Here is a 26,348-nt window from a genome sequence, read left to right as displayed (position 1 = left end):
ATTGATAAAGGATCAAAGGTTATGAACAGTCAGTCTTCAGAAGAAGAAATTAAAGCTGTTCATAGATATTTGAAAAAATGCTCTAAATCACTATTAATTAGAGAAATGTAAATTAAAACAACTCTGAGGTACCACTTCACACCTATCAGATTGGCTAATATGACAGAAAAGAAAAATGACAAATGTTGGAGGGGACATGGAAAAATTGGGACACTAATGCACTGTTGGTGGAGTTGTGAAATGATTTAACCATTCTGGAAAGCAATTTGGAACTATGCCCAAAAGGTTATAAAACTATTCATACCCTTTGACCTAGTAAGAACACTACTAGGTCTGTATTCAAAAGAGATTGAAGTAAAAGGAAAAGAATTTATATGTACAAAAATATTTGCAGTGTGGTGGCAAAGAATTAAAAGTTCAGGAGATGCTCATCAATTTGGGAAAGGATGAATAAGCTGTGGTATATGATTGTGATAAAATACTGTTATGCTATAAGAAACAACAAGCAGGATGCTTTCAGAAAAGCCTGAGAGAACTTAAATGAACTGATGCAAAGTGAAGTGAGCTGAACCAGGAGAACACTGTACAGAGTAACAGCAACACTGTATTATGATCAGCTCTGAATGATTTAGTTATTCTCAGCAGTACAATGATCCAAGACAATTCTGAAAGACTTCATGATGAAAAATGCTACCCACCTCCGGAGGAAGAACTGATGGAGTCTGAATGCAGATCAAAGCATACTTATTTTATTTTCTTTATTTTTCTTGGGGTTTTTTGTCTTTTTTTGCAACATGGCTAATATGGAAATGTGTTTTATATGACTCTACATATATAATCTACAGCAAATTGCTTGCCTTTTCATGGAGGGGGGAAGGGAAGAAGGAAGAGAATTTGAAGCTCAAAATTTACAAAAACAAATGTTAAAAATTATTTTTAAAAAAGAAAAGCTTTGTGAAAGCGATATCACCTGACGTGGGTGGGCCTTGGAGGAAGGAGGAACTTCAATTCAGGATGAGAGCAAAACAAAAACAGGAGACTGAGTTTGACTGGAATGTAAAATATGAAAAAGGGAACAGTATGAAGACTGAAAAGGCAGGTTACAGCCAATTTGTAAAGGACATTAAATGAATGCCAAGAGTTTAGATTTTATAGGAATGGGGAGATATTGAAAGATTCTGAGTAGAGTTGTGACATAACTGGAGTGGTGCCTTAGCTTGTGAAGAATGGTGACATAGTTGGAGGGGTATAAAGTTGTTGCCATTTTCCTTTCCTTCTCTCACAGAAGGTGGAAGGAGAATCTGGCTATTCAGTAATAGGTGAATGGAGTTGCGTGAAGGATGAAATTGAAGAGGGATAGAATGGTGGTAGAAAGACCAGTTATAGGAATCTAAAAAAAAATGAGGAAAATTTGAAGGAAAACAATCTCTATTATCTAGAGTCTACTTCCAAACTCTGTGGGGAAAAAGAGATTGCATGAAAAAAGGAGCAAGACTAAGGAATGGAATATACCTAACAAGGAAGATGAAAAGGTAATTCATAGGTCAGACAGTCAATAAGTCTTTATTACACATCTACTATGTGCCAGGGACTAAACAAGGCACATGAGGTAAGAAAAAGTAATTAAAACAAATTGTTAAAGTAAATTGGTAAGTAAAACAAATTTGTAAAACAAGAAGTTAGCGAGAAAATTAAAAGAAGTAGGACAAACTATAAAGTTGTTTGGACAAAGGGAAGCGGGGAGCAGCTTTTGAGTTGTTAAAAGGTGACAAAGGTTATAAAGTTCTTAAGGGGATGCTTAGGAGGTGGGATGCAAATACTCATGGTCAGTCCGAAAAAACAAGGCTGAGAATCACTATCAACATGTACAGCAGAGAACAATTTGCAGTGGCTCGTATTAAGTTTCCAGTGTATGTATCTCTCCCCGGGCCAAGGGACTGCTATCTCTATGTTCCAAGTGTAGGTGGTTCTCCTGTCTAAAACAGAAGGTGAAGCACTCTTGGAATGCCTCTCCATCCTCTAGGCTATCAGGGACAATGAAATGTTTAAAACAAAACCCAGAAGTGGGACTTCACTGTAGAGAAGGTGGAGGCAGTAGAGGATCTGAAGTAATTGAGGAGAAATTTGACCTTTATTAAGAGGGTAGAGAGCAGAAGGAATACAGATGGAAAAGGGAAAGAAAAATATGACAACTGTACACAAGATTTGAGGCACTTTCTAAGTAGAAAGTAGCTGCTTATTTTCCAAAGAACGACAAATTCTACAGCCACAGAAGCTACAATTGAGAGATCATCTCTTTTGTAGATGGGCACATCTATAAAATGCTGTAAGAAGGGAATAAGTATATAGAACCTACTATATGCCAGGCACGGTGCTAAGCATTTTTACAAATATTATCTCATTTGATCCTTACAACAGCCCTGGGAGGTAAGTGCTGTTATTATCCCCATTTTACAGTTGAGGAAACTGAGGCAAAGAGAGGCTAACAATTTGCAGAAGGTCATACAGCTAGCGAGGTTCTGTGATCAAATTTGAACCTGGATCTTCTTGACTCCAGGTCCAGTGTTCTATCCATAATTCTACCAAGCTGTCTCTATTCTAATCCAGTAGTGGTTAAAGGAAGAAAAAGAGAAAAATAATGGTGGTTGGTGATTTCATACTTGGGGATACTGAGGCAGCCATTTGTCAACCTCAAATGGTGAAAGGTCTGTTGTCTTCCTGGGCATGTATCCAAGGCATGACAGAGAACCTCCCAAGACTTGTCAAACTGGATGATTATTACCACCTCTGGTGACTCATGTGGTCACAAATGATACTGCCAGAAGAACCCAAGAAAGTATTTCCAAAGATTCCAATGCCTTGGGAAAGACACTGAAGTCATAAGGGCTTGGGTTTGTGTTTGCTTTATGGTTTCCCTTTAAAGGTAAAGGGGTGCAGAAATGAAAAATTGAACTGGGAAAAGCTTAAAAGGTGTTGTCTAAAAACAGAATTTGTATTTCTAGACAGCAGCACATAGGGATGTCGTGGGATGGAATATAAAAAAAAGGACCTGCTTGGGATCTTACAAATCTAATCAAAAAGGCTTAAAAATCAAATGGGTGACAGAGGCGGCATGGCATAGAGGAAAGAGAACTGGCTTCTGAGTCAAAGAACCAGGGTTCAAATCCTACCTTTTTAAAGCTAAAATTTATACAGAACTTTAAAGTTTGCAAAGCACTTTAATATTATTTTATTTTATCCTCACAATAACACTGGGGGTAAGTGCTACTATTATCTTTTCCATTTGTAGATGAGAAAATTGAGACAGACAGACAGAGGTTAAATAATTTGCCTCGGCTCTCACCACTAGTAAGTGTTTGAGGCTGAATTTGAACTTGGGTCTACTCTGACTCCAGAAGCAGTTCTCTATCCACCACACCACCTAGCTCCCTCTAATATTCATTATGCGACTATGAGCAAGTCTAAACTCCCTGGGCCTCAGTTTCCTCATATGTAAAAATAATCTGTAACATAAGGATATGGGCCTCTGGGGCCCCTTCTAGCTTAATGGTAGACATGACTTGAGTTTATGTCTTCCACCTTTCTATCAAACAGAGAGAAGTATGTTTAATGTCCTCTGGAGTCAAGACTGACAATCATTCCAGTGAGTAGGAAAATTAGGAGATGTCAAAAGAGACCAATGTGGGAATTCATCAAATGATATAAGGCAGGTAACAGAGGCTGAATACGAGTATGTTGCAGTCTTATAGAATAATGTCATGAGGTCTAAAGCCCAGAATGAGCTCTGGGGCTGGAAAGGAAAAAAAGCCTGGTGGGGAGAGAAGGGGTTAAGCTCTATGTTGAAGGAAGTTCTTCAAATTTTCCTCTTTAAGACCTTCAGAGGAAGGACAGGATTGCTGCTTGGGTTCAATCGGATACGGATAACTGAGAACAAAGCAATAAGAGTTACTCAGTACTTAATTTGTTTCTGTTTTTCTTGCTAAGGAGAATGACCTTGGCACTGGAAATGACAGAACAAAAATGGCCAATGGGGAGTTGATACCCAAGATGATAAGTAAGAAGAGAGCATCCAGTGGTGTACCTTCACTGAATTCAGTTGCCTTAGCCAGATAAACTACCATACCTGGGTGCTCAAAGCCTTGGTTGATGTTATTCCTGAACACTTCTATCAGAGATATTTGAATGCTTACAGAGAACAAGGGAAGCACTAGAGGACTGGAGAAGGGAAAAAGTCCTGATTTTCAAAAATGGAAGAGAATGGTTAGCAAATTATAGGTCTGTGAGCTCAATTCCAGTTCCGGGGGAAGTTCTTAAACAAATTATTAAAGAGATGGTTAGTGAACATTTAGAAAAAGAAGTCCTTTTTTAGAAAAAGAAGTTTAGAGAAAAAAAAAAGACCAAGCAGGGGTTCATCAAGGTCACGACAGCTGAAGTTTATTTTCTTTTTTGACAAGGTTACTAAATTAGTAGATCAAGGAATAATATACACACATATATGTATACATCTATATATACATACATGTGTATATCTATACATGTATGCATGCCTATGTATACACACATATACGCATATATGTATATATACATATATAATAGCATTTACTTAGCCATTTGAGTTTTATGAAAAGTTTTACAAACATCTCATTTGAGAGGTAGGTGCTAATTGTTATCTCTATTTTACAAATAAGGAAACTGAGGCAGACAAATAGTCAAGTGACTTGCTCAGGGTCACACAACTAGTAAATATTTGAAGCTGGATTTGAACTCCTGCTCCAGTGTTTTATCTACTGTGCCAATGAGGAGAGAGGAAGAGAGGGAGGGGGATGGTGAAAAGGAGGAGAAAGGGAAAAAGAAAGAGAAAGGGAGACTGCTTAGAATCTCAAACAATTTTATTTAGAAGAGGTGGAGAGATGAGGGTAAAGAGGGGGGTGATAATACAATTAGATGGCTTTAACTCTGTTTGAATGGACAGACTCAAATAGTAAAAAAGTTGGTAGGAGGACTCCAATGATCTATGTTTAGCCCTGTGCTAAGTTTTAACATATTTACCAATGACTTAGAAAAAGGCTTAGATGGCACGCTTACCAAATTTGCAGATGACACAAAGCTGAGAGGAGCAGTAAATAACCTGAATGGTAGAATACAAAAGTCCTCAGCAGGCTAGATGAATCATGGGGTTTAATCCAACAAGATGAACTTCAGTAGGCATAAATGTAAAGTGTTACACAGGTTGAAAAATCAATTTCACAAGTACAAAATGAGGGAGGCATAGCTAGTGAAAAAGATCTTGGGGTTCTAGTTAACTGCAATCTTAATATGAATTAGTTGTACGTAGAGCAGCAAGGTGGTGTAATGGAGCATAAGTCAGGAGGACCTGAGTTCAAATTTGACTTCAGACACTTACTAGCTGTATGACCCTGGCCAAGTCATTTAATCCTGATTGCCTCCAAAAAAATTAGCTGTGTGAAAATGTAACCAAAATAACTAATGCAGTCTTGGGTTGCATTGAGATATAGCTTCCAGGATTAGGGAGGTATGGTAGTCCTTTCATATACTCTGCTTTTTTTCAAACAACATCCTTGAATTCATGTCATTTGAGGATTGGCTGAAGGAACTGGGGAGGTAAGAAGGAATTCTGTTATTTTGGTCTTAGTGTGTGTAAGTTATATCTATTCCATTTTTGGACAGCTTTGTTGGTAAGGTTTTCTTTATACTGAGAATAAATTTGCCTTTTTGTAACTTTCAAATATTGTTCTTAGTTCTTCCTTCTGGACCCAGGCAGAAGGAGTCTAATTAATGACAGCCCTTCAAATAACAGAAGTCTACCATGCCCTTAAGTTTTCTCTTTCTAGGCTAAACTTCCCCAACTTCTCCAACCAATTTTTGTGTGGTAGAGTCTCTGGTCCTCTCACCATCCTGAATGTACTCTTTGTCTCTAGCACAAGGCTATATATAGATTAACTAGAAAGGGCAAGGAAAAAGCCTAAAATTTTCTGTACATTGCCTCATACATAGTAGACATTCAAAAATACTGAATTTAATTTGTTAAATGCCAAGGTCACAGAATGGCAGAAAAACAGTTGAAAGAGGCTTTAGATATCATTAGTACAACTCATACCTGAATAGGCATTCCCTCTGCTATATCCCTTATAAATGGCCATCCCAATGATGGATGTGTGCATGTGTTTGTGTGTGTGTGTGTGTGTAAACCAATTATCGGACAAAACATTTATGTTGGAGATGAAGACTTAGCACTTTTCTTCTAAGTATCACAAAACTCTTTACAACTAGTAACCAATTAGGCTTCAAAATATGCATGACCTCAACCCAGCAGCTGAAGCAGCAACTCTTTTGGAATAGCATAGGGCAGTCACCATTTAAACAACACAGGAAGTAAAGAAGAGGTTAATAATAATTTACCTTTACCCTTTTATGACAGGATGCCAATGTGTTGTATAAACATTAATTAATTAAGACTCACAACACCCAGGTGAGGTAGATATTTTTTCACCCACTAAATAAATGTAATCACCTCAGGCATGGAACCCTACTAGTTGCTGGAACAGCATTAACATAACTCTAAACAACAGCTAAAGGCAGGAAATGGAGCATTATGTGTGCAAGGGATAATAATGCTTTACCTCTAAATAGTACTTTTAGTCTAAGGCTGTTAAGCCACATTACAGACACCAATTAGGCACCTTACAACACCATTCTTTCAAAGCAGTTAGTAAAAATATCACCAGTTTATCTGAGACTGAAAGAAAGCAATTGACTTGTCCACAGCAAATCTGAGAGTTGGGCTATAGAAGTCAGGTATATAGAATGTTAGACTTTGCTGCAACACAGAGTAGAGGTGGCCACAATTATCAGAGAAAGAACTTGTTCAGTAGAATTGGTAGTCATTTCTATTTATGCAGTCTTAGGGTACTCTAGTGGTCAGGACCTTTACCTAATCTTTTCATCCCGATCACACTCTTTCTAGTAGTTCTATCCTAGGACACATTAAAACGTCGACATCATTTCTTAGTATGGTTGATGCTTGTACTCTCTACATTAATGTGTATTATTTGATGAGATCATAGCAAATCCTGTAGGAAAGACATCTTTCAGATGTAGGAAGTTCACAATCATTGTAAATTACACACAGACCACTGGATCTAGAGATAGAGGATTTGGTTTTCATCTTAGGCGAGTAATTTTACCTCTTTTGGTCTCAATTTCCTCTGTAAAATGAAAGGTTTAGACTACACGACTTCTAAAAGTCCCTTCTGGCTCTAGAATCTTATAATCTTATAAAATACTTGGGGGTTGGATATACTCCAAGGCATACACAGATTTATTGATGAGATGGTAGAAACCTTGCCCAAGATCATCGGAAGATTTCGAATGTCCTTCACATAGATACTGTCATTTTGTGTCTATGGCTTTGGAGGTTTGCAGATGTAACTCTCTTTTGGGGGGAGGGGATGAAGACTTCATTTATACAATGTGCTTCCTGTGTTTTATGGGAATAAACTGAGGAAATATTGGGATGGAGTGACAGCCCCTGAAGGGCAAAGGCATAGTCCCCTTGGGAAGATACCCAAACCTGTTTGGCAGGGCATTGGCAGGATACTAGATATTCACCTTAACTATGGAGTTAGTGACAGAGATACTGCTGCAGCTCAGGATGGTAGGAAGTATTAGAGGGAAAGGGATGCATCTGTCTGTATGAAGACAAAAATAACCCATACTTCTAGAGGTGGGGAGGGATTTATAATCAGGTTGAAAGACCCAAGGAGGAAAAAAACAACCCACCACTGACCTCCCCTTTCCGGAACTTTATCATAAATAACAGATATCTCTTGAATCCACTTCTTTCTCTCCTCTAACACTGCCACCATTTTGGTGGCCTAGCCTATCAAAATACCCTGCTGGTGGGTCTGCCTGCCTCCAATCCATCCACCATTCATCCACCAAAGTGATTTTCCTAAAGTAGAGGTCTGACCATGTCACTACCCTATTCAATAAACTCTGGTTGTTCCCAGTTGCCTCCATGATCAAATACAAAATGCTCTGTTTGGCATTCAAAGCCCTTCATAATCTAGCCCCCTTTTACCTTTCTAGTCTTATTACACCTTACTCTCAACACATACTCTTTCATCAAAGGACATTGGCTTCTTGGCTGTTCCATCAAGAAGACATTCCATTTCTCAGCTCTAGATATTTTCTCTGGCTGTCCCCCAATGCCTGCAATGTTTTTCCCTCCTCCAACTACTTGCTTCCCTGGCTTTCTTTAAATTCCAACTAAAACCCCATAGAGAGGATATGAGAATGATGAAGGCAATGTGTGGCACAGAGTGCTGGACTGATCATAGACTTATCCTCTTCAAGTTAATATTCAAATTCAACAAAAGCAGAACCCCCCCCCCCCCAAGGCAAGACAACTACCAGAAGACTTAATATCAACAGATGGGAGCACTTCTTCAAGCAAGAACAATTCATTGCTAACGTGGAGGGAAAGCTGAGCCATGCATTAGCAATGGTGGAGCAGAAAAGGAGTGAACAGCTTTCAGAGATTTGGTGTACAGTACCACATTCATTCATCCGGGCCAGAACACTCACAAACATCCAGATTGGTTTGACAAAAATTATGGGAAATTCAAAGCTGCTGAGGACTCCACAGGGTTTAGCAGCAGAGTATTTCATTGTCTCTAAGAAGGCATTGTTTAACTCCATCAAAAGTGCAAGCAAAGCTTAGAGAGATGCAGGATTCTTGGCTCAGTAAGAAGGCAGATGAAATTCAATTTTACACTGATAGTAACAATCCAAAGTGCTTTTTTGATACCCTGCAGTCTATTTATGGACCAAAGATGTGTATCTTGACTACTCAGTACTGATGGAACCACATTGATTAGTGATAAGGATATGATCCTGGACAGATAGGTTGAACACTTCCATAGTGTTCTCAACAGACCATCATCAATCAAAGCTGAAGCCACTGACCATATACCTCACGTTGAAGCCAATCCCTCTCTAGCAGAATTTCCAACAGAAGAAGAGGTTTTGAATGCCATTAGGCTCCTCTGGTATGACAAAGCACCTGGTACTGATTCTATTCTAGTTGAGATTTACAAGGTAGGGGGTCCACTGCTCATACAATAGCTGCCTGAAATTTTTTGGGTTATATGGCAAGAGGAGGTTATCCCCCAGGAGTTCAAGGATGCCTCCATTGTCCATCTCTATAAAGGCAAAGGAAGTAGATTGTCCTGTGACAATAACAGAGTCATCTGTCTCTTAGTCATTGCTGTCAAGATTCTTGCCAGAGTCCTCCTTAATAAGCAGATCCTTCACCTGGAAGATGGTCATCTACCTAAGAACCAGTATGGCTTCAGAAAGATTAAGGAATGGTTGATATGGTATTTGCTGCCCAATAACTCCAGGAGAAATGTCAGGAGCAGAACAGAGATCTGTATGTGACATCTGTCAATCTGACCAAGGCCTTTGATAGTGTCAATTGTGAGGGCTTGTGGAAAAATATGTCAAAATTTGGTTGCCGAGAGAATTCATCAGTATTGTATACCAGTTTCATGATGGCATGCTTGCTTGGGTTCTGGATAATAAACCATGATCTTACTCTTTCCCAGTCACCAACAGAGTGAAGCAAGGCTGTGTTCTTGCTCCCATGTTTTTTAGTATGATGTTTTCAGCAATGTTGTCAGACACCTTCAATGAGGATGAAAATGGCATAAAGGTCAGCTACCATACTATAATGGTAAATTATTTAACTTGAAAAGGCTACAAACCAAGACTAAAGTGGAGGGAGAGGTGGTGCATAATTTTTTGTTTGCAGATGATTTTGTACTCCATGCAGCCTGTGGGGCTGAGATGAAACAAAATATGTATCAATTCTCTGCTTCTTGCGCTAATTTTGGCCTAAAAATTAACATCAAGAAAACACAGGTTCTCCACCACACCATGTATAGGTGGAACCATCAGTTACAGCAAATGGAGAAATTTTGAATGCTGTGGATAAGTTCACTTACATTAGAAGTATACTTTCCAGGGATGTCCATATGAATGAAGAGGTTGACACATGCATTGCCAAAGTTAGCTCAGTGTTTGGGAGGCTCTAAAGGAAAGTGTGGGAGAGAAGAGGTATTGGGCTACCTACCACACTGAAGATCTACAGAGCTATTGTGCTGACCTCATTTTGTCTCCCTGTGAAACCTAGACAGCATAGCAGTGCTACGTCAGGAAACTGAATCGTTTGTCTTAGGAATTGTCTTAGGGAGATTCTGAAGATCACCCGGCAAGATAAGGTACTAGACACTGAGGTCCTTTTTAGAGTTAAACTGCCAAGCATTCAAATTCTATTGCAGAGAGTGCGACTCTGACGATCAAATGCCAAATGTATGTTTGCCTAAAAGACTATTTTACAGAGAATTCACACAAGACAAGTGCTCACATGGAGGTCAGAAGACGCAATACAAGACCACTCTCAAGGTCTCTCTGAAGAACTTTGGAATCAATCGTATGACATGGAAGACACTGGCACATGACTACCCAGCATCAAAGAAGGTGCTGTGCTCTATGAGCGAAGCAGAACTGCGGTAGCTCCAAAGAAATGTGAGACACCTCCACTCCAAATGTTTACATGGACTATTTGTTCCCAACCTGTAGTAGAGCCTTCTGAGCCTGTATCGCTCTGATCAGTCACAGTCAGACACAACTCCAATAAAGTGATGTCATTTTGGTCCTCTTCAAGAATGAAGGACAACGACCAACCAATCAAAACCCCACAAAACCCCCTCTCTTATTTCCTATTTACCCTATATATACCATGTTTGTACACATTTCTTTACTTACTGTTTCCCTGTTAGACTGGGAATTCTTTAAGGACAGGGACCATCTTTTTTGTATCCCCAGTGTTTAGCACTGGCACATAGTAAGGTATTTAAGGTTTATTGAGTGACCAAAAGAGTGGTAATTCTTGGCTAGATTAGAACCCCTTCTCAGCGTATCTGAAAGATCTTAGGATCATAGATTTAGAGTTGAAGGGAAACCTTGTGGCCATCTAATTCAATCACTTTATTTTACAAATGAGGAAACTGAGGCCCAAAGAAGTCGAGTGACTTGCCTATAGTCACACAGGCGGAATCTGTGGACATCTGAGTAGTTTTAAAGAAGATAATTAAGTCAGAAGATGTTTGGGATAATGGTGAGAGGCACTGATTATCTATGAGTACCTTTTACAGGAGAGGCTAATGAAAGACCAAGTGTCTTGGCGAGAGAACGCAAAGAGAGAGATGGTATTCCTCTGTGTGAATGAAGCCTTTAGGAGCTATAAGGAACTGTGAACATTTTGGCAGGGAAATTGGGCTGTCATCATTGCTAAATTTACACAGTATTAGGTTGTCTATTTTATTATTAATATAACTTTCCTTTATTTGTACACTATGGCAATGTAGTTGCCAGGATACAACAGGGTTCCAGGTGTATGCCTGAGCCAACTGAAGTGGGACGGCCCTAAATAATAATCTGGCCCTTCATGCCACAAGTCTCTCTGATGCAGTTACAAGGAGGTAACAGCTGACGCAACCTGAGAGTTTGGGGCAGGTTAGAGGCACCTAACCTGAGCTACTAGAGTCTAACCACTAAGGTAGAAAGGGTTTAGAATTACAATTTAGATTCACGTGATATGCCTATCGAAGGAGACCTCTGGGCACATGTGCAATCCCAGACTTAAGACCAATAATAGCATCATAAAATGATTTTTCAGATGATAGCACTATCCTGAAGGCAAGTCGGCTATCAGGATGGCTAGTCATCAGGGAAATATCTTCTTGATTTCCTGAGTAGTCTTCTACGTGGTATAATGTTTTGTAAAACATGGGTTATAAAATGAGTTTCATTTAATAACTTGTCTAGAATCTCTGCTGGGATTACCTAGGCAAGTCACAATTTCAATTTCTTCATATGTAAAAGTCCTGCTTCTGACACATATTGGCTATGTAACCCTGGTCAAGTCACTAAATTCTCAATGCTCCAGACAGCTCTATAACTGAAGATAAGATGCTAATCTGCACTAGTGAAGAGAATTTCCTCATTCTTGATTGCCTTTATCAATAAAATCCCCATTCCAGCTCCCATGTACCCCTTTTTAAGGTTCTATGCTAAGCACTAGACTTAGTTAATTCTCTGAGGGGTAACACAACTTTTGAGAGGCTGGGGGAAACAAACAGAAGATTCTTCTTGTCTTTGGTATATGTTATCCGCTGTTGCCTCTAGACCTAAGCCAACTTACCATCCAAAAACGTTGGAGGCCAAACTTTAGCTCTTTAAAATGAGCTCTGGCTCATTCTCGCCCACTTTCACAAAGCCTCTTCTATCCAAGTTATCCTGTACATAGCTTGCTTTTCACAGTTGTCTGCACGCCGTTTCCCCTTAGACTGTAAGCTCCTTGAGAGGAGGGACTGTCTTTTGCCTTTCTTTGCATCCCTAGTGCTCAGCACAGTGCCTGGCACCTGAGTGCTAATCGACTGGCTCTCTACGCTGGACAGACTAGCTATTTCTGAACTATCCAGTTCTCTTTATAAACTGCCTTTTAAGTCAAGGCAGTCAGTAAACATTTATTGAAGGGCTTATTTTGTGCTAAGCCCTGGGAGTATGTAAAGTAAGGCAAAGTCAAAGTTCCTACCCGCTCAAGGGGCTCGTACTTTCGTGGAGGAGACCACATGAAAATTACTGTGCACATGGCAGGTGACCAGCTCTAACGCACGCCCCAGGGACTGTCAGGCGACCCCCGGGTTCTGTCAGGGGACCCCCGGGCTCGGGTCACTCCCGGGGCAGGAGGGGGCTTTCCGGGACAGAGGCCCTGGCTCAGTCGGTCCCTGCCTTTTCGGAGGGTTCTAGGCCCTGCCCTGCTTGGGGAGAACGGGGCTCTTTCAGGACCGGTCAGGATCCTTCACCATGGAACAAAGGGCGCAGGGGCCGAAGAGGGTGTCGAGCCCAGAGGACCGGGCCGTCAAGTGCGGGAGGGGGAAGAACAGACCACCGAGGACCCGACGAGGGAGAGCACGCTCCGCCCCGCCCCGCCCACGCGCCCGCCCATTGGCCAGTACGAAAGACGCGGGGGCAGTGCCAGTTTGAACGCGAACAGCCCGGAGCCGCGCAGGCGCACAATGCTCCAGGGAGGGCGACCGGCTCCGGAGTCGTTGAGCGCGGCCGTGGTGACCGGCGCTGCTAAGGGGGACTCCATTGGTGGGTTTGGGTGAGGGGAGGGCGAGGGACGCTCTGGGCAGCTCTGGCCCACGTGATTGGCGGAGGGAAGGGGGCGGGGGCGCGAGCCAGCCTCCGGCGCTGCCCCTGCCTCAGCCTGGGTGCAGGCCTCCCGAGCTCCGCTGAGTCCCGGCCTGGGGGCGGGGCACCCGCACTCTGTCTGGCCTGCAGCCCGCGGCCGCGGCGGCAGCGGCTGCATCGGCGGCGGCTACAGCAGCAGCGGAACAGCTGCGGGCCGTTCCCCGCTTGGGGTCCGCGGAGGAGGAGCAGGACGGAGGCAGGTGAGCTCCGCCGCGGGGCTGGGAGGGGGCACGGAGAGATCGAGGGGGACACTCGGTCTGCCGGGACGCGCGGGCGCTGTGCACCCAGAGCTTCCCCTGAGGCCGGGCAGCTCGGGCGGCGGGTCGGGGCCTGCGAGGTGCTCGGCCCGATCCCTGTCAGCCCCGCGCCTCCCGGGGTGCCCGCGCGCCCCCAGGTCCGCAGCTTTAAAGGGCGCGGAGCGGCGGGCCCCGAGAAAGAAAGCCTTTCGGGGTGCGATGCCCTGGGAGCTGCGCGCGCGTGTGTGTTTTTAAAAATTAGGGTATTGCCACGCTGCCCCTTTGTTTTGCGAAATTTTAAATTTTCAAACACAAATTTGACAACCTGTTCTAATAAATGACATCTCACGAGAGCTCTAATAAAAGACGTCTCACGAGAGCTCAACAGGTTGTAGGTTAGGTGCTTGTGTCTCAGTGGAGTAAAAACAGCCAGAGTGGGCTTTAATCTTCGCTCTTCGAAGCTATTCATGAAGTTTTGGTAGCCTATGCATAATTTAAACATTATCATTGCCTTATTATCATTTCCTTCGGTTAGCCTTGTAAGAAACTTAATCTTTCCTCACTAATGTGTTGATTTAGCACTAGACTTAGCAATTGCATTAGAGATTTAACTTTTTTCAAACAAAACATTAGGTTACATTAGGTTGCCTTATTTATATTTTAAAAGGGGAAAATTCGTTAACAAAAAAAATTGAAGCGAAGTTATTTTAACTTTTGCACGTAGGGGATACATTTTCTTAGAGCAAAATTTGATTCATCTGCATTTTTAGAATAAAATATTTGTTTAATTGAAATACAAAAAACACTTGGCATTCCGTTCTATCAGTAATGTGGATAGAGCTGCTCGTGTTTATGGGGGAAGTTACCATACCAACGGTGATGAAATTTCAAAATGCTGTATCTAAGATCTCAAAGATATGTGAATTTTAAAATGTTAAACAGGGTGATTGCGTCTGATCAATATTGCTTGCATTCTCACCATTAAGAAAGTTTTGGTTAATCATTTAGAAGCAGGTGCACAAGAAAGGCAGTGAAAATCTGTGGTCTGGTGGGATGGAGAATTTTAGCTCTGAAGCCTTTTTTTCTTCATTCCAGTCCACAAGCACCTATCATGTGCCAGGCATTTTGCTAGGTGGTGGGGATGTTAAGGTAAAAAAGTTAAATAGCCTTTGGGCCTTAAACTCTCAACTAGAGAGAGACCACATGAACATGCATACATCAACACAAAGTAATTTGAGAGGAGAGGGCACTGGCAGTTGCGGGGGAGGGGGGGGATTGTCTTAGTCCCCACAATGGAGAGGAGTGGATCCTTCACATCTCGAGTTGAGGAGGGAGTGCGTTCTAATTGTAGAAGACAGCCTGTGCAAAAGCACCCACCCTGGAGAGTGAACTGTTGTATGAGGGAAGCAGAAGCCTGGGGTGGGCCAGTTTGGCTTCACCTTAGCATAAATGAGGGAGAACAGTGTGCAGCAGGTGAGCCTGGAAAAGTGTCATGAGGCTAGAGTGTGTAGGGCTTTTATGAGCCTAACACAGGAGTTTTATAGGCTGTCCTAGAGACAGTGGGGAGCTTTCCGTGCCACGGACTTGAACACTCTCCAAATTCTCTTCATTAATTGAATATGGGTAAGACATTCTGTTTTGGACCCACTTTTCCCAAAGCTTTCAGCATTCATTGCTGCTGCTCCCTTTATATTTTACAAGTGATCTTATAAGACAAGTAAGATATTATTAACGTGTCTTTTGAGCTCATCCTATGTGCAAGGTAGTATGGTAGGTACTATGAAGTGAATAAGCAAACAAAAAAAAACTTGTTTTGAATAAAATTTAAATTTTGAATAAAAACAGTAATCATTTGCCATGGTTACAATAAAGGAACTTTTAAGGTAGAAATTGTCACATTTATCTTTTCCCATGAATGGTAAACTAATTATTAAATGACAGTATGTTGGGAGAAAGTAGAATAGATCTCTTAAAAGATATCAATGAGAGGGTATCAGTGTATATATACATGTTTATGCATATATGTTTTTGTGTATGTCACATATGTATATACATTTTATATGTAAATATATGTATATATTTTAACACTGACTGCAGATAGCTTTTCTGCAGTAATTTTCTAATCAGAATCTCTAACAGCAGCTTTAGTTTAATATCCATTTTTTTGAGCTGATTGAACTTGTAGGTATGGTGCTAACATAAACCAGAAAGGGAAAAAGCCTAATTTCATTCAGTGTGCTTAGAAATAAGACTCAAGTGAAAAAAAACTAACATTTTTTTCATTAATTTTTTTTTATCACTGGCACATATTTGGTAACTGATGGATTTCAGTGGAAAGCTGACCAACATTGATAATAAGAAATAATTTTGAGTCATACACTTTGGCTTCATATATTGCTCCTTAAAATTCTACTCATTCTTCGTTACAAGTAGATTTTTTTAATACAGCAAAAATGTAAAATCACTTTTTAAATCGTAAAGTGCTATACAAATGAAAATTATATATGTTCCAAAAATATTTTGTTTTCTGAAATTTAGTTACTTGTTTGCTTGTGGTAAACAACATATTCTTTAGCCAATTAATATAAATCAGTATTGTCCAGAATCAAGAAGTCAGGTAAAGGACCTAAACAGATAATATTCCTTTTTCCTTTGTGTGGCTTTCTCCATGAACATTTGAATTTTCTGGAAGAACTCTAAATACTTTTTCCCTTACAAACATTTGTTTATAATATCAAATGTAGTTTGTTGATCTAGTTGGCATTAGCAGCAGATGAAGTTTTTATTAGTAAGTGTGAGTCAGATTGGTAGAAAAAATTGAATGCTCTTATATTTTTAACCTTGTTGCATTTCTTCTCTAGCCTTGATTTTTTAATACTTCCATGTACCTATATGTAATATGTTCTAACTGGAAATCACTCTTTTTTACTTTGGTAAGTTCCAAGGAGCTAGTTGAAGGTTTCCTGAAGGGTTAGGAAATGTTAATCTTACTTAAACTAACTTAAACTTAAAATAGATATTATTTATAGATATTTATAGATATTATTTATATCTTAAATTGTCCTGTTCTCAGAGGAAGGCTAAATTGTATTTTTTTTAAATCTCTGAAAGTAATTGTGAGGCAAGTATTAGTAAAGCTGTATTTGATGCTATATTTGTTTATCCACAGTTTCTTAATGTTTTTTTTGGGTCATACATAGATCCCTCTAGCAGACTAGTGGAGCCTATGAAACCTCTCTCAGACTAATTTTTTTAAAGGCATAAGATAAAATACATAAGAAATTACTTAGAAAAGTTGCTGATATGTATTCCTCTGTATCATCATATTATTACTAAATTTTTAATTTCCTACAGCTTAATAGCTAGATTTTGTTGTAAGTCTCTCAAAGCAGAAATAATGTCATTAGTTTATTAGAAGTCAAATTAGTATTTATTGTCCCTACTCTTGAGACTTTTGAAACTTTTTATTTTTAACTATTTGACTATGTTCTTTGCTTCACCGAGTTCTTCGCGTGTACTTATCCTGTCTCCTCAAACTAATGTTTGAATCTATTACATAGAAATTTTGTGATATTTGGGATTATATTAGAAAGCGAAAAGTCAGAATGGAATAAAAATAGATTTAAGCAAGTATTGAGTGTTTGTATTTGGATGATGTCAGGATACAATAAATGTCAAAGAGGTGGAATCAAAGAGACCCTAGCAACAGATTAAATAGTGGGGAAGGTGAAGAGTCAATTCAGTGTACCAAAAGGTAGGAGTGGGGTGGCTCTGGGTTGGTCCCACCGAAAGAAATAGTGAAATCAGAACTTGGAGCAAGTTTAAGAGGGAAAAGTAAACTCATGTTGATTTGAGGTGCTGGTTTATATAGATGCAGTTTGGAGTCTTGAAGAAGTCAGTAATGAAGAGAGAATTGGGAGTTATCTGAATAGAGGTGGTAATCAAAGCTTTGGAATGAATGAGATTACCAGAGGCGAGAGTATACATAGATAGATGAGAGACACACTCTAAGAGGTTAAGAAGAAGATAAGGAGCCAGCAAAGAAAAAAAGGGAAGAATTTTAAGATTTAGAACTGGAAGGCCTCTTAGAGATTATCTAGTCTAGTCTTTTCTTTTTATAGATGAGGAAGCAAATCCAGGTGGTGAGTGATTTATCTAAGGCCATGAAGCTACTATTTTGTTGTTGTCTTTCATTCTTGAAGAGGACCAATGACATCATGAGGGTGATGTCTTGACTTGCTAGTGAATTACATTTAAGTGAGGTGGAGCTATGGAAAGTCTTCAGCCTCACTGTCTCCTCCAGAGTTATATGGAAGATCAGTGGCCAGGCAAAGTCAAGATGACTAGTGATGGCCCAGGATGCAGTAGGTGACCTTGGCCTTTCTAAATTACGATCTTTCCCAGGGCTCAGATTGTCTGAGGCAATGCCTTTTCACTGACTAAGAAAGTAAAAATACCAAGAATCTACCAGTCAGCTCCTGAAAGACACTCATGAAACCAAAAATACCATAGCCCAAAGAGAATAGATCCACCCCTCAAATCAAGTAGTAAATAGCAAAATCAAGATTCAAACTCAGGTCCTCTAATTCCAGTCGATGAACAAGCATTTGTTAAGTGCTTCTATGTATGTTCCAGGTACAATTCTAGGTATGAGGAATACAAATTTTAAAACAAAAAGCCCCTACCTAGAAGAGGCTTAGAGTTTAGTTGACATGTACATACATAAGTACGTAGATTAAAAAAAATAGGTCCAAGTGATTTGGGGGGAAATACAGCGGGGGGGGGGGGGACACATGTCAGGTAAGGCCTCATGTGGAAAGTGGTACCTGGGATGAGCCTTGAAGGCAACTAGGGATTTTGAATGATTGCAGCTGTAGCAATAGCCTGGGTAAGTAGTGATGAGGGGCTGACCTGCAGTACGGGCAAAGTGTGGTTGGAGAGGAGATGTGGGAGAGTTATTGTGGGGATAAACAATGTAGCATTCTGATTGGCTGCATGAGGTGAGGGGTGAGGGTGAGTAAGGAGATGACATCAACGTGGCAAACCTGGTGGATTGGAAGGATTGTAGTCCTTTCTTCAGAAATAGGAAAGTTGAGAAGAAGGGATGGATTTGGATACAAAATGTGGTATTCTGTGCTATTATATATGTATGTAGCAGCACGAAAGCCGAGGAAAGAGAGTTTTAAAGTTGGTCAGCAGTATCAAAAACTCTCGATGAACTAGTTGTTCTGTCTCAGAGGTAAGAGGTTTTGTTGTTTTAACCGACAAATTTCTTCCGGTATTGAGAGGAAAGAAAATGCTTGATTTTTTCTCTTCTCTCTTTGATGTCTTTTGTGCCGCTTTGAGTGTACTCTTCAGTGATGGTATTCGAAAACCTATTCCCACCCACCATGCGTTTCTGTGTTGTCCTTTGGGGACCTGAAAATTTAGAGATTGTGGTTTTATCATGTATCACAATCATTTAGCATCTTCAGAAGAGTATTAGTCTTTAAATGATGGACTCTTTCTTCAGGGAGAAGCTTGGGGTCATCAAAAGCATTGCACAGTTTACCCAGTAAAATCTAGCCTGTTCTCTTTATATAAACTGCACAGCTATAGCTAGTGTTTACACAAAGTGCTTTACATATATTCTCATTTGATCCATATAGGTTAAAGTGCTTTAATTATTTAGACTTCAGGTCTCTATAACTATCTGAACTATCTGTAGATGAATTGAGCTTCCTTGGGAAGCAGCAAGTTTCAGCACCTAGAGGTCTCCATGCAGATTTTGGATGACTCCTTGTTGGTGATATGGGGATGATTCATGCTTCATATTTCCAAAAATTGGATTAGCCCAATGAGGTTCTTTCTAGCTCTAATTCTGTGACTTCCTAGTCTTTCTTAGAGTCCCTGTCCTAAACCCAGCCCCCACATATCCCAGGATAGGTGTTTCATAATGACACAAACAGACCAGCACCAGCTGCTTTTCACTGATGTTGTATATAAGCCACTCATGCTTTTCATATTGTGCACGCTCTGTGCTGACAGCATTTTTATGTTGTTTTGTGGCTTCACTTGACATCTCCTCCTAACTGGTATCTTCCATAATTCTTAGGTAATATTCTTCAACTGAAGCAAGACTGAATTTTTAGATGAGTATGTAATTAATAAAATATATTTAGCATAGTTTTAATGCTGAGTATAACTCAGGCTGGCTTTGATTTGTGAGGCATCTGAAGATATTAGACCCCTTATTGTATAGAGCTAAGAAGAAAATTCTGCTTTGAGTTTTTTATTGTTTGAATTATGGATAAATTGGAGGTGATTATACTGCTTACTCTCTACCCCCTCCCAATTGGAAGTCATCCAGTTCTACCACTGGGTGTAATAATCAACAAATTACTTAACATTTCAAAATTTCACTCTACCTGTTTATAGTATAATTGGGAGCTCCTTTTTGTTTTAAATATGTTGGAAGAAAGCCTGGTTTATTACTGTGATCCACTTGTGCCCCCCCTTTTTAATTTTCAACTGTTTTTACATCACTTCAAACTTAGTATCTTTCTCATTCATTGATTTTCAAGCACTTAGACTGTATATATACTTTTCTAGATGAAGATTGTCTTGGTCTCTCCTCTAAAACATGTAGATTTTCCATCCTTAAGGCACAAAATCCTGAAAATTATTTACTCTGTTTGCTTTGAGCCTTCATGTCTAGCCACTTGTCAAAACCTTAAACTGCTGCTTATAAAAATTTTGCCTTTATTGAACTTAAGACTTGAGAGCTGTTTAGGATTTTTAAAATGATGCATTTTGTAAAAAGCATGGTTTTTTCCTCTGGATTTTATCATTGGGGACTTTATTTAAAATTATGACAAAGACCAAAATGATATGGTGATGTGTACGTGTCATGGAAAGGAAATTCAGATAAGGACATAGAATTAGTTTAATGAATCTCCAGAGAATTTTTTTGAATGTTGCTATGGATTTTATTGTGATATCTGTAACAAAGAATTGTTTGGAATCTAAGAATTATGAAGAGTGGGGATTTGTGGAAGGAGTAGATGCTACCCTATCCTTTCATATTAGAGATTTAGTCCCCTCCTCCACATACTCAACAGCCAATTTCCTAGTTAAGATGTTGAGCATATTAGGGGTAGGGAGGAGAGGGAAAGGGAATAAACATGTATGTGTATATATAAACATATACACATATATACATACACACATACATATAAAAGTACCTACCTTCCAGGGTTGTTGTGATGATCAAATTAGATATATGTAAAGAGCTTAGGACAATGCCTGACATATCATTATCCTATGTATATCTAATTTGATCATCCAAGAACCCTGGATGGCAGGTACTTTTATTATCCCCATTTCACAGTTGAAGAAACTGAGGGAAACAGGTTAAATGACTTGCCCAGGATCACATAGCCAGTAAGTGTCTGAGGCCAACTTTGAACTCAGATCTTCCTGACTTCAGGCCCCATCTTCTTATCCACATTACCACCTAGCTGTTTCAAAGTATTAGATTTAAAATATTTAAAATGTTTCTAATCTTTCTAAATATTAGGCCTGGCTTCATTGCCTCAATCATGATCTTCCTAAGTAAATCCTTTATTTTGTTGTCAGCAGAATCTTTTACACCTCTACTTTAAACCAGTCTTTCCATGTAAGAATCCTACATTTACTCCTCAACATTCTCTATGCCAAAACCCTCTCTAACCCTTATTTTTTTTGGCTTAAAACCTTCAATTGGGCCATCCTTTTCTCTTCATCAAACTGCTTTAATTCCTTCTCGCTCATTATAATTTCTGTATCTGTTCTTCCCACTTGTGGTTATCTGTGTCTCCATGCTTCATCTGCAACTCTTGCCACTTCTACATACAAACATAATTTCTAGACACACAAGTTTTGAATTAGATGAGTTACCTAACGATAAGAAGTTCCTGCCTACTTTGAATGGTAGGAGGGTAGATTTTTTTATTCCCAGATGGCATTCCGCTTCCAGATAATTTATAAACATACAAATATTTCTGAAATAGTGCTAAAACAGAATAATTTATTTCTTTCTGCTTCTCAGATGTATTTTGCTATCTAACTTCGTACCTATTATAATGATATGCATTTTAAAAAATCACCTGTACCTTAACATCATAGCTTTAGAGCTAGAAGGGACCTCAGATGTTATTTCATCTCATCTCTTAATTTATAGATGAGGAAATTGAGGGTCAGAAAACTTAAGTGACACAAGAATGATAAAATGAGTAATCTTTTTTTTAAAATGTTCCTCCCCATCCCATTGTTCTTCAGACTGGTAATTATTGTGTCTGGTCTGATATATCACATCCTAGAGGAATTTAGAGAATTTGGATCTGATGGAAATCAGGAAAAATGGTTGGTGTTCAGAAAATTGAAGAAATTTAGCATGGAAATAAATTTAAAGGATATTTAATGGCTGCTTGTTAAATATTTTGAGTTTATGCTGAAAACCGATTCAAAGGATTAATGAATTTTCTTTTAGTGCTAGCAAAAAATTAATGGTTTAGATATAACAATAGTCAAATTACTCATATTGTAGTGTTAATAAATACCATAAATGAATATAAAAATAATCATAGCTTAGGGAACAACATCTATTGCAGTTCTGCAAGAATGCGCAACAAGTCAACATACAGAATACCTCAGTATTTAGAAGCATGAATTTGAAGGTTGGCACAGGCAAGAACAGTGAAAAATTTTAGACAATAAGATTGAAGCCAAAAAAACAAAAGAAGCAAAAAGATTGTAGATAACTGAAATATCATGAATACTTTATTCAAGAAGAGAGTCAAGAATTGATGGGTGGGATGAACATTGATCACCATTACATTAAATGAAGTCTGTATCCTGACAGATGGGAATCCATTGCTAATTACTAATATGAGAGCCATTTCAGAATCTGTTGTTATGTGAGCAAATAATCAACAGATTAGAGCAGAGGTCAAAATTAACAATAAATCAGTAAAAAGGGATAAAGATGAGAAGAAACAGTTCCAATCCAACCAATCTCTTGATAGAAAGAAATGAGAATTAGACCAAAAAACAATGCCAACTCTGATTACCATAATTTCTTACAGAAATGTAACCATAACGTAAAGCATTTGCCACAAGGAAGAGGACAAAATTGCCCAGAAACTCACTTATCCCCCACTTGGATCTCCTGTCCATGCCAAAAAAAAAAAAAAGATGTAGCACCTAAGGTCAACACTGTTGTAGACTGCAGAGAGTCCATTTGCTAACCATTCTGGAAGAGGTTGGTGGTTTATTACTAGCAGTATCATCTCACAAAATCACAGAAAGCAATGAGGGGGAATGAAACGGAACATATCATAAGCATTTTTAATCCAATCTTATTCTCATCATTGAGGACAGTAGAATCTCCACATTTGTATTTTATCACATCAGTCATGTAGTGTGATTTTGTAAAGAGGTCAATACTTAGGTCAAGTTTAGGAGCTGTTCCTAAATACATAGAAAAGAACTTTGTGCTAGAGATAATTTTCAAGGCAGGAGTTGATTTTTTCAACATACCTCAATTAGACAAAGATTACAAAAGACTACATGAAATCTTTGTAAGAATGGTCTGCATAGATGTTGAGTTAATGAAAATATGAGAAGAAAGGCAGGCTTTTACAACATCCTGCAGCAGAGCCATCCTAAGGTAGTGGATTGGAGTAGTATGAAATACTTCAGAGTTCTGGAGTTGGAGTCAGATTTAAATTCCACCTCTGTCGCTAGCTATGCATCTATGTATAAGTCGTCTAACCTTCCTGAGATTCATTTTCCTCGCTTGTAAAAATAAGGGGGTTGGACTAATTGACTTCCAAAGTCCCTTTTAGCTCTAAGCCTGTGTTCTCATAGATACAGTTGCCTAAGAGCTATAGAAAATACATTTGCCTTAGAGCAAAACGAAGTCTTTCAGTGTTCTCCAATGACAACTTTCCCATGCATATGTTAAGATCATACAGTAGTATTTGATAAGTTCAACGACAGGGACAATTTTGTTCAACAGTACTCTGATTATGAATATTTAATTCACATATTAAGCACCAGCTATGTTCTGGGCACTGGGCATTTTGGCCAAAACAAAATAGTCACTGTCTTCAAGGACCTTACATTCTACTGGGGGAGAATGCAATATGTACACAAGTATTTATGAAGCAATACAGAGTAATTTCAAAAGGGGGATTAGGAAAGGCCTCCCATTGGAGGTGGCACCTTAGCTGTACTTTGAAGGAATCTGTAGGGGTTTTATGAGACAGGTGAGGAGGGCATTGAGGGATCGTTTATACCAAAACAAGTAGGCAGCTCTATTTGGGGAGATATAAAACAGGGACACATGTGCTTGCCAAAGGTGTTTAACTAAATCTTACAGGATATTGGGTAAAGAAAATAAATATAAGGTAGTTAGGGACAGAGGGCACTAAAAATTGGAGAATGGTCAGGAAAAGTTAGAAGGTAGTGAATCCTGGACTTTTGAAGGGAGGAATTATGTGCTGGGAAGAGAGACTTTGATCCAATCATGATGGAGACAACCACTGCAAAGGGACAGAAGTGCCTAGTGTGAAGAAAGAAGGCCAGTTTGTGTGGATCACAGAATATGGAATAATATCCAGTGAGGCTGAAAATATAGGTTGGAGCCAGACTGTGAAAGGTATTAAAAGCTAAACTGAGGAGTTGATATATTTTATCCTAGAGGCAGTAGGGAGCCACTAGAGTTTATTGAATAGGGGAGTGATCTGCTCAGGTCTGAACTTAAGTGGCAGCTGTGTGGAAGGTAGGTGAGAGCAGAGAAAGACTTGCAGTAGGGAGACCATTTAGGAGGCTGTTGCAATAATGGAGGGAGAAGTTGACAAGGGTCTGGGCTAACTTGGTGGCTTTGTGAGTAAAGAGAAGAAATTGTCTGTGAGAGATGTTGTAGAGGTTAAGATTGGGTATGTGGATTGAATGAAAGTGAGTTGATGCTGAACTTACAAACCCGAGAGACTAGAAGAATGGTGGTCATGTCTTAGACAGAAATAGGCATGTGCATAATGCAGTTCTTCAGATTCTACCTTGGAATTCTATAGGGTTTCTTCTTCTAGACCTTCCTCCAGGGGAAGGAGGAACATCATTCCATCACCCCTTCCACAAGTCACCTTCCTTAGCCTGTCAAGTTAGGACTAAAGAAAACACCATTTCCATTGTGCCGTCCCTCTGGTATCTCTCCCCATCCTCTCTCCCTCCAACTGTACTCTGTTGCCTAATACCTGAAAGGACTCCACTGTGAGGCCAAATCCCTAGGGATGTTGACAACGTATGTGAACTCTTTCCTCATTGGTTTACAAACTCTTACTCCATCATACCTTCCCAATCCCAGTAATTCTGACCACCCCCATCTTCTCCCCCCACTTTATCTGACTCCCAGTAACTACTCAGTTATTCCCTATGCCACTCCAAAGCTTCCCATCCCTTCCAGTGACTCTTGTTTTGTCTTAAACTCCTGCCTTCCATCTTCTGGCTTTCACTTTGAGAGGAAGACTTTGCCTCCTTCCTGATGACACAATTTCCCTGGCTATTCTTTTCTAGCACTAGTTATACTTTGTCTCATATCCTCTGACCCAGTGGTTGAAGTAGGGGAGTTTCAGTACTCCTTGTTCCTTATTGCCATTTCCAGGCTCTCCTACCTCTGTCATTCAGTAACTTCTCATTTGAGGTTCTCTCAATTCATAATTGCCACCCAATGAAGAGTTTGATAGCTGCTATCTTTTGACCTTCAGGGACATTCTCCTTTCCTCAGAGAGTTCAGTGCCTAGCTCATTCTTACTGTCTTTCCTATTTCCTGACCTGTAATCATGGAACTTCAGCATACATATTGATACTTCCTCAAACACCTTACTTCGCAGTTTCTCAATTTACTCGTTTTCCATGATCTGCTCCCCTACCCTTCCTTGCCTGTACAGACATGGTCCTACCGTTGCTCTTGCCATCACCCACAAATGTTCTACTTTCCATATGTGTATATATATATATATATATATATATATATATATATATATATATATATATATATATATATGCATGAACTCCAAAATTCCCTTATCTGATTACAATTTGTTGTCATTTCACCTCTCCCACTGCCTTACAACCCCAGACCCTGTTCTTCATCCTTTCTTTGACTTCTGATCCTTCCACTCCTCAATCATCCTTGCTCTGGCTACACTCTCCTCCTCTCCTGTTCTTGACTCCTTGGTGAACCAGTTCAGCTCTACACTGTCCTTTTCTCTCAAATCCCTTGCCCTCTTATCCTATTGCCAATTACATAAGCCAAGTCTCAGCCTTTGATCATTCCCCCATTTATCACCTTTGCTGCTTTTGCTTCTGAACAAAGATGTAGAAAATCATGAAATCATGTTGAGTCCACTATAAATTTATGTTGCATAATTTCAAATGGGTCCTCACTTTGCCAAGGAAATCCACTTAAGACTCTTCTAATGGATTCACTATCCTACTCTCCAAAGATCTTTTTCCAAACCTTTTTCATTCTTTCTCAAGCTTCTCATAGCTCCCCTTCTTCCCACCTGCTCAGCTGACAATCTTGCCTCATATTTCAGTGAAAATTGAGGCCCCTCAGTTAAAAAAAATTGAGACAACCTCCCTTTTCTGCTCTCCTCTTCTCATCACCCAGATATCTGCTTAACCCCTATTTCATATAAAAAGCTAGCCTCTTTTCCAAGACAAACCCTTCTACTTGCAAAATTG

The 26,348-nt window shown here is 39.6% G+C and overlaps 1 protein-coding gene across 1 annotated transcript in view; it reads left to right on the top strand.

The window, feature by feature from the left end:
• Positions 1-13,143: 13,143 nt before the first annotated feature.
• Positions 13,144-26,348, top strand: part of GPSM2 (G protein signaling modulator 2) — a 58,178-nt gene continuing 44,973 nt past the window's right edge. Inside the window, exon 1 of the mRNA XM_036767228.1 lies at positions 13,144-13,544. The gene's annotated coding sequence lies outside the window, so the exon portion shown is untranslated. The remainder of the gene's footprint in view (positions 13,545-26,348) is intronic.

This window comes from Trichosurus vulpecula, chromosome 7 (genome assembly GCF_011100635.1).
Source record: "Trichosurus vulpecula isolate mTriVul1 chromosome 7, mTriVul1.pri, whole genome shotgun sequence".
Lineage (NCBI taxonomy): Eukaryota > Metazoa > Chordata > Mammalia > Diprotodontia > Phalangeridae > Trichosurus > Trichosurus vulpecula.
The sequence above is the reverse complement of the archived record's forward strand: the minus strand, read 5'-3'. Positions and strand labels throughout refer to the sequence as shown.